A 10,312-nucleotide genomic window follows, 5' to 3' on the forward strand; every position below is an offset into this window, starting at 1 on the left:
GGACTAGTCCGGCTGCCCCCCTGTCCATACTTCAGGGACGAGCTGTGGCTTCTTGTAACAGCTAATGATTCACAGTCCATTCTGGTCACCTACAGTGCTTATTATCGTCGTTATGTAGACTTGCTTTGTGAGCCTGAATAGTTTTTACAACCGATAAGAGATTCACATTTTACCTCAGCATCTCGACAGCCGGCTGGAACTCGTCTTGTTGATGCTGGCGGGATAACCTCTCAGAACAATCGTTTTTTGGAATAGCTTCGTCGATCTGGAGATCTGACCTTCGACAGTCTATGCCTTGCTGTAGTCCCATTCAAGAACAGCATCAAACTACTGAGGTGGTCATCTCCTGCCTTTTCTATTACTTCCTGACGTATGGTGTCGAAGACCATAGCTGCTGTCTCTTGTGTACTCGTCTCGACATTCCTGGCTGCCGTACACTGTTCTATCTCTTCTCGGAGCGTGTTCAGAATTGTTCAAATGGCTCTAAGCGCTCCGGAAGTTAACATCTGAGGTCATCAGTCCCCTAGACTTAGAACTACTGCTATATGACTGCTCGTTGGCTGTATGCTGGTTCTTTATATATTTTTCATTTATATTGAACCTGTGTGACCATCACCTCGCGTTACCTTAGAGAATTATACTCGACTTTGCGTCCTGGCTGCTAATATACCAGGCCCATAAGAAATGGTATCTATATACTGACCCTTATTTATTAACTTGGTAAACAAATTAATTATTTTAGAAATGTGCGCAACGGAAACTGGTGTGAGTTTCTCTAAGATAACACGTTCTGGGGTGGTTGGACTCAAAGCCGTCACTATAGCAGCTGGTTGTTGTTGTTGTTGTTGTGGTCTTCAGTCCTGAGACTGGTTTGATGCAGCTCTCCATGCTACTCTGTCCTGTGCAAGCTTCTTCATCTCCCAGTACCTACTGCAACCTACATCCTTCTGAATCTGCTTGGTGTATTCATCTCTTGGTCTCCCTCTACGATTTTTACCCTCCACGCTGCCCTCCAATACTAAATTGGTGATCTAATCAAGTTGTGCCACAAACTTCTCTTCTCCCCAATCTTCTTCAACACCTCCTCATCAGTTATATGACATACCCATCTAACCTTCAGCATTCTTCTGTAGCATCACACTTCTTGTCTAAACTATTTATCGTCCATATTTCACTTCCATACATGGCTACACTCCATACAAATACTTTCAGAAACGACTTCCTGACACTTAAATCTATACTCGATGTTAACAAATTTCTCTTTTTCAGAAAGGCTTTCCTTCCCATTGCCAGTCTACATTTTACATCCTCTCTACTTCGACCATAATCAGTTATTTTGCTCCCCAAATAGCAAAACTCCTTTACTACTTTAAGTGTCTCATTTCCTAATCTAATTCCCTCAGCATCACCCGATTTAATTTGACTACATTCCATTATCCCCGTTTTGCTTTTGTTGATGTTCATCTTATATCCACCTTTCAAGACACTATCCATTCCATTCAACTGCTCTTCCAAGTCCTTTGCTGTCTCTGACAGAATAACAATGTCATCGGCGAACCTCAAAGTTTTTATTTCTTCTCCATGGATTTTAATACCTACTCCGAATTTTTCTTTTGTTTCCTTCACTGCTTGCTCAATATACAGATTGAATAACATTGGGGAGAGGCTACAACCCTGTCTCACTCCCTTCCCAACCACTGCTTCCCTTTCATGCCCCTCAACTCTTATAACTGCCATTTCGTTTCTATACAAATTATAAATAGCCTTTCGCTCCCTATATTTTACCCCTGCCACTTTCAGAATTTGAAAGAGAGTATTCCAGTCAACATTGTCAAAAGCTTTCTCTAAGTCTACAAATGCTAGAAACGTAGGTTTGCCTTTCCTTAATCTTTCTTCTAAGATAAGTCGTAGTGTCAGTATTGCCTCACGTGTTCCAATATTTCTACGGAATCCAAACTGATCTTCGCCTAGGCCGGCTTCTACTAGTTTCTCCATTCGTCTGTAAAGAATTCGCGTTAATTTTTGCAGCCGTGACTTATTAAACTGATAGTTCGGTAATTTTCACATCTGTCAACACCTGCTTTCTTTGGGATTGGAATTATTATATTCTTCTTGAAGTCTCAGGGTATTTCGCCTGTCTCATACATCTTGCTCACCAGATGGTAGAGTTTTGTCAGGACTGGCTCTCCCAAGGCCGTCAGTAGTTCTAATGGAATGTTGTCTACTCCCGGGGCCTTGTTTTGACTCAGGTCTTTCCGTGCTCTGTCAAACTCTTCACGCAGTATCCTATCTCCCATTTCATCTTCATCTACATCCTCTTCCATTTCCATAATATTGTCCTCAAGTACATCGCCCTTGTATAGACCCTCTATATACTCCCTCCACCTTTCTGCTTTCCCTTCTTTGCTTAGAACTAGGTTTCCATCTGAGCTCTCAATATTCATACAAGTGGTTCTCTTTTCTCCAAAGGTGTCTTTAATTTTCCTGTAGGCAGTGTCTATCTTACCCCTAGTGAGATAAGCCTCTACATCCTTACATTTGTCCTCTAGCCGTCCCTACTTAGCCATTTTGCACTTCCTGTCGATCTCATTTTTGAGACGTTTGTATTCCTTTTTGCCCGCTCCATTTACTGCATTTTTATATTTTCTCCTTTCATCAATTAAATTCAATATTTCTTCTGTTACCCAAGGATTTCTACTAGCCCTCGCCTTTCTACCTACTTGATCCTCTGCTGCCTTCACTACTTCATCCCTCAGAGCTGCCCATTCTTCTTCTACTGTATTTCTTTCCCCCATTCCTGTCAATTGTTCCCTTATGCTCTCCCTGAAACTCTGTATAACCTCTGGTTTAGTCAATTTATCCAGGTCCCATCTCCTTAAATGCCCACCTTTTTGCAGTTTCTTCAGTTTTAATCTACAGTTCATAACCAATAGATTGTGATCAGAGTCCACATCTGCCCCTGGAAATGTCTTACAATATAAAAACCTGGTTTCTAAATTTCTGTCTTACCATTATATAATCTATCTGAAACCTGTCAGTATCTCCAGGCTTCTTCAATGTATACAACCTTCTTTTATTATTCTTGAACCAAGTGTTAGCTATGATTAAGTTGTGCTCTGCGCAAAATTCTACCAGGCGGCTTCCTCTTTCATTTCTTACCCCCAATCCATATTCACCCATTAGATTTCCTTCTCTCCCTTTTCCTACTATCGAATTCCAGTCACCCATGACTGTTAAATTTTCGTCTCCCTTCACTGTCTGAATAATTTCTTTTATTTCGTCATACATTTCTTCGATTTCTTCTTCATCTGCAGAGCTAGTTGGCATATAAACTTGTACTACTGTAGTAGGCGTGGGGTTCGTGTCTATCTTGGCCACAATAATGCGTTCACTATGCTGTTTGTAGTAGCTAACCCGCACTCCTATTTTTTTATTCATTATTAAACCTACTCTTGCATTACCCCTATTTGACTTTGCATTTATAACCCTGTATTCGCCTGACCAAAAGTCTTGTTCCTCCTGCCACCGAACTTCACTAATTCCCACTATATCTAACTTTACCCTATCCATTTCCCTTTTAAAATTTTTTAAGCTACCTGCCCGATTAAGGGATCTGACATTCCACACTCCGATCCGTAGAACGCCAGTTTTCTATCTCCTTTGCATACCCTCGGGAAAAATGACGGCTGTAGTTTCCCCTTGCTTTCAGCCGTTCGCAGTTCCAGAACAGCAAGGCCATTTTGGTTAGTGTCACAAGGCCAGATCAGTCAATCATCCAGACTGTTGCCCCTGCAACTACTGAAAAGGCTGCTGCCCCTCTTCAGGAACCACACGTTTGTCTGGCCTCTCAACAGATACCCCTCCGTTGTGGTTGCACCTACGGTACGGCCATCTGTATCGCTGAGGCACGCAAGCCTCTCCACCAACGGCAAGGTCCATGGTTCATTGGGGGGGGGGGGGGGTTAGCCTGTCTAAATTCAAATTGCAGATTATTTCTATCTTTCATTAAATTTAGAAGATCGAACTGAAATGGCTTGCCAGGTTTAATTGAACTGAATAAGATATATCCTATCCATTTCATTTATCAGGTGACTAGCGGAACGTTTCTTAATTGGAATGCTGACTCATTTAATACATTTATTTTCTACTCTGATGAAAATATTTTAGAACACGACACATTAGAATTTCTCTTCAGTTACAAAACTGATGTCTGAATGAGCGTTAAACCTCTCATGGATAGAACAATGACAAAACGAAAAAACTACACTAATAATTTCATAATGGTTTCATAACACAAAAAAATACATAAGTGGGCCACACCGAGTTTAGCGGAATAATCGTCATTCATTCCATAAAACTCACGTTTCATCATGCATGAATTACACAATAGAAATTTAAGGTCACCCACTGATGAAGGTAGAAAATCTCAACCAAAGAAAAGATTCTGGGCAAAATGTTACTAAAAATTTTGTAGATTTTACAATAATTTATATGCCGCTGTCTGTTCCAATTGAAAGCACTATGCAATGAGCAATGTTAACTTCATCAAAATATCCACGGGTGTACTGCCGGTCTACAGTGTCCAACGGGCCCAATATTTCGGCGATCATACATGTCGCCACCATCAGGTGAACTGACGGACTGAACTCCTGTGAACGTGCCTGTACGGAGATCCGTACGCTATGGCTGCTCAGGGGGAACTGGGTTCGGTCTGCTGCTGTCACTCTAATTTCTTCCTCAGTCTTTAGAGGTTGTTCGTGGCGAAGGTTTTTGTCCCGTTCGGACATTTCCTACGATTTTTGTTTTTTGGGGAGCTTTTGGATGTGCTTGTCTTTTGTTTGTTCTGTTCTTTAGAGTATTGTGGGTTCTTTTCTGTTACTTGAGTAGTAACGGTTCCTGTTTGTTTTAATCGAAGAGTAGTGATTTTGGTCTTTTGTACCTGTCTGGTATGTTGTTGTACCGACCAAGTGTGTTTATCAGATCGTTTGGCGATCTTTCCGCGTTGGCGTACAACTGCTCCGCCAGGGTACGGAATCGCGTGCTTCGTTTTTCAATGTCTGCCGCTATGTGTAGGTCTTCCGTCGGGAAGCGCGGCGGTGTGTGTAGAGCTCTTCTGAGCGCTCTGTTCTGAATCTTTTGTAGTCGTTCTACCGTCGATCTAGCAGCGTAACCCCATACGGGGCACGCATACTCCAGTATTGGTCTAATTAGACTTCGATAGACGGCTACTCCTGTGCTCGGGTCAAGGGGGAACTGGATAAAGGATCTGCATCCTGCCTAGGGCCTTTTTGCGAACCTCCTCGATGTGGCACTTCCAAGTCAGGCGCGTGTCTAGTGTCACACCGAGGTACCTCACAGTGTTTCTCCAGGGGAGGTTTTGGCCCTGCAGGTGCAGCATTTGGTAGGGTCTTCTGGGGGGGGGGGGGGGCAGCGTTTACCGAGAAGTCTAGTCATTAGCATGGCTCGGGTCTTCTCAGAGTTTAATGAGATTCGCCATTGTTTGGCCCATTCGTCTGTCTCGTTTAGGGCGGTTTGTAGACGTCTCGTGACCAGGTTCCTGTTTGTTGAGCAGGAGAAGAATGCGGTGTCATCAGCATACTGGGCTGTTTGTACATGTCGAGTGGTTGGTATATCTGCCGTGAAGAGGCTGTACAGGGTTGGTCCAAGAACCGAACCCTGTGGTACCCCTGCATGTATTCTTCTCCTGCTTGACAGTGATGTTTCTACTTTCACGGAGAATGTCCTACCGGAGATATAGCTTTTTGTAAGTTTCACAATCTTTCCGGGGAAGCCCTGGGTGTACATTTTGTGGAGTAGCCCGGTGTGCCAAACTGAATCAAAAGCTTTTGTCACGTCTAGTAAGACGATCCCGCAGTAGCCTTTGCGGTTGAAGCTTTCTGTGGCTGCTTCAACCACCCTCATTATTTGTTGGGGGGCCGAATGTTGTGGGCGAAACACAAACTGGAATTTGGGCAGGATTTGCTCTCTTCTGATGTGATCCTGTATCGGTACTAAGAGAAAGCGCTCGTATAGTTTACTGAGGGTAGGCAGTAGACTAATTGGTCTGTAGTGCTGCGGGAACACCGGGTCTTTTCCAGGATTTGCGATCGAGACTCCTTCAGCGTGTTTCCACTGTGTCGGGAATTTTAGCGATCGCGTAATTTCGTTTAAGATATCTGCTAAGTTAGTTATTGCCATGGGCGGGATATGTTTTAATAGTTCGTTGGTGAGCTGGTCGTGGCCTGGTGCCTTTTCTCCAGAAGCTACTTAGCGACTGAGGGTTCGGTCGCGGCGGCGGCCGATTTAAATACCCTCCGCCCGCGGCGCGCTCACTCCGCCGTCCGCGCCACGGTCGCGCGGTGGAACAGATTGCGACGGCGTCTGAGATGACGGTGTGATGGCTCTGTCCGCCGTTGTCGTCACAACTATACGTTTGCTCGATTTACTCTTGATTAACCCAATCGCTGGTTCCCAAGCCTTGCTAAGATTATAGCCACAGTCACGATTTATGAGGTCGTCATTGGTGCAAATTTCGATGGCCTCTCTAACAACGATGTCCCAGTATCTCGACGTCTGTACCAGAATCCTCGTGCGTTCATACTCCATAGCGTGATTTTCCGACAAACAATGTTCAGCGACCGCCGACTCGCTCGGATACATCAGTCGAGTGTGCCTCTGGTGTTCACGGCATCGATCCTCGCATCGTCTGACCAATATACGACTTGCCACATTGACACGGAATCTGGTACACGCCGGCCTTCCTCAAACCGAGGTCATCTTTGGCGCTCCCCACCAGTGCACGAGTTTTATTCGGAGGACAAAGCACAGTTCCGACCCGGTGTTTCTTCAAAATGCGGGCGATTTTCCTCGAGAGTGCGCCTATATATGGAATAAACGCAGTGCCTACCTCCTCCCTCGTGATTTCATCCATCTCCACAGGTTGTGCTGCAGTGGTTGGGCGGAGAGCATGTTGAATCTGCCACTCTGAGTACCCATTTTATCGAGATACAGTTCTCAGATGTTCCAATTCCTGGGGTAGACTCTCTGCGTCAGAGATAGTGCGCGCCCTATGTGCTAGAGTTTTAAGTACCCCATTCCTCTGTGAAGGGTGGTGGCAGCTGTCTGCGTGCAAATACAGATCAGTGCGCGTTGTCTTCCGATACACCCCATGACCTAGGGTGCCGTCAGCCCTTCTCTTGTCCAAGACGTCAAGGAAAGGCAATTTACCCTCCGTTTCAGTCTCCATAGTGAATTTGATGTTGGTGTGTATGGAGTTTAGACGAGTAAGGAAGTCAGGAGCTCAGTCCGTCAGTTCACCTGATGATGGCGACATGTATGATCGCCGACATATTGTGCCCGTTGGACACTGTAGACCGGCAGTACACCCGTGGATATTTTGATTATCAAATACGCTGGGATAAACTCAAGAATCACAAGTTAACTTCAGTTTTAGCATGGCAAGGAAGAGTACCTATTGTTCTATGCCTGCTATTGGCCATGTGGTCGAACATCAACTACAGTGAAAATGCTAAAAAATACACCCACTTTTCAATCAAAAATTCATATTAAGGAATGCAAAATCACTTTTAACATGTGTGAGCAGGAAATCGTGCAAGTAGAAACGCAATTATCAGGCAGACGCCCGATACTGATTATGCGTTGGTTTCACTTTCCAACACCGCGAAAGTAAGAGAGGATTAGAATCTATTGTGGTTTAATCAGTGAATGCTGTTAAGTGAACTGATTAATTTGCTTTGAATGCTGAAAGTTGCTTTGTAGCAACGACTATTATCCTGTAAAGCATATGCTACGCTGAGGGCGCAAACACGTGGTCGATCATATGAGATCAAAGAAACTACTTCAAATTTATCAAATATTTAGGTAAAAGCACAGTAGCACACTAATAACGGTTAAATATGTCACTGAAAACAACTGTAAGCATACTGAAACTCGCGATTGATCACTTTATCGGACGTTGTACTATTGGCGCCAAAATGAAGTACGAACTGAACTCACAAAGAAAGTAGCAAAAATAATTAAATTTCGCAACAGAAATTTCTCGATCTACCATCCCATACGCGATCTGCACTCATTGAGCTAAAAGTGAAGCTTATAACTCGGGAAATAGCTACATGAACTGATGGTTCCTGTTGCATGCTCACTACCACAAAGCAAAATTTTACAAACACATTTCCGAGAAAACTATTGCAAAAAAATTAAAACCGTAACCTGTACCGATGCAGATATGTCGAATGCGTGCTATGAGCATACCCTGTCGTGAATTTTTAGCCATATTACCTCATTTCTATCTCACCAAATCTGCGAGCTGCTGCGCTCCCGCGTCCGGTCCGTCTCATGGCTGGCCCCACAGTGCTCTCCACGCGCCAAAATCCGACCAACCGTTCCTATTCAGACGCGGCGGTGGGGAGACTCACCTCACCCCCGCACCAACTTTGTAACCTACCCTCGTGCCTGTTTTTATCTTTGGTTGCTGCGCTGGCCTACCTGCCGTTAGCAGTCTGGTCCCTTTGATCCCCCCAAACCAACCAACCTACCTGCCGTTATTCTTGTATTGTCGGCAATAACTGCTATTCCCTTATATAGTTCCCTTTGGTCCATGCTCCCGCTACATTTGACTTCCATTCATACCCACGCACACTCATACAGGATGGAACAAGGAGTATACATATAAACGGCGTGTGATCTCTTTGTGAAATGATGAAATGAAATAAACAAGTGCGTCAAATATTCCTTCCACCCAGCGAAGTATTGAAGCTGCTAGCAATCAAAGAAAAACTTATATTTCGATACAGAAAACATAATTACTTCCTACTGTAATCTGAGGCAAAACGAAAGTAACGCCTCACTACTTAAACCTAACTAAGGACATCTCATACATCCATGCCCGAGACAGGATTCGAACCTGCGACCGTAGTGATTGCGCGGTTCCAGACTGAATCTCCTAGAACCGCTCGGCCACAGCGGCCGGCACGGAGCGTGTGAGAGAGTAGAGCTCATGGTGGCCTTTCACAACTGCCACAAGGAGCACATTCGGCAGTTGGTCACTCTTCTTTCATCATTGAACCGTGAATTTACTTTCAAAATCTTTTCTTAAAGAATTTATTTTATTTACTAGCGATTCATCAAGAACATTAACACATTTAAGCGTGGAAGTGGTTGCCAGAGAGTAACTGATGAAAATGAAATTACCTTTAACAAATGGGAATTTTATTCATAAAAGCCTTTTCAAAAACATATTTAAAATTTATAAGCAGAAAAGCACCCTCGAAATAACAAGTTACAATTTTATTTAGAGGCAGAAAGAACAATATTTACAGTAGGAGCCTTCGGGCTGAGAAGCTTGCCCCTCCCTTTCAACACGGCCGTAGTCACGACCGCTCACAACAACCTCTGAAAGACTACACTGCTGCAAATCTCCAACACACCAGATTACTTTAAACTAAAAATTTTAACAACTCACACCAACACATTAACTATGCACCCCGTAAGAGGGATGGAAATAGTACAAACACTCACACTAAGAAATTATTTGCCACCGAAAGTGCAAATTTGTTTTTAAAAGGACTCTTACTGTGGAAGGGTGGCAACTTTATAAAAATGACTATTTAAATAATACCCATGAAATTCAGACTTACATAAAATGTACAACATGCTCTACATTACACATATACCGCCTCGCAAGATGATAGGCAAGATAAAAACATATTGCAGGACTTCGGCCTTTACACCTTAATTGTATAAATTCGTTAACACCGATTCCGACAAACATGGCAGAGGCAGCTATTAACGAACGGCAGACCGACAGACAGACAGACACTAACAGCCTAACGAATGTGGACGGGAGACAGACGAGCCAGCTGGGGACGAGAGACTAACCAAGAAAACAAGTAGAATTTAAGAAGTAAATGAAACAACATATCACCAATCACTTAACTTCTAATAAACTGCGATGTCGGGCGAAGACCTTGCGCAGCACCCCCAAAACGCTCTCCCGAACCGTCTGCTGCCAGTCGCTTCAACGGAAGCAGGAAGGCGCGCCCATCTCCCGTCTCACTGCGTCGCAGCTCACACCGGCCAGACCGATGTCGTGGTTTGACTCCTGTTGCTCTCGTGTCGGCCGCGAAGCCACTACCCCTTTCTATACGGCGCGGCCCACTGGACTGACGTGGGGACCTCACATGCGCCGACGCTCAAGACGGACAAGTCACCTTGTCTCTCAGTGCGCGACCGACCAACCGATCGATCCGACCGCCAATGACCATTGCCTGAACAAACTCGAGCAGACTGGCGG

The sequence above is a fragment of the Schistocerca nitens genome, chromosome 2 (assembly GCF_023898315.1).
Source record: "Schistocerca nitens isolate TAMUIC-IGC-003100 chromosome 2, iqSchNite1.1, whole genome shotgun sequence".
NCBI lineage: Eukaryota > Metazoa > Arthropoda > Insecta > Orthoptera > Acrididae > Schistocerca > Schistocerca nitens.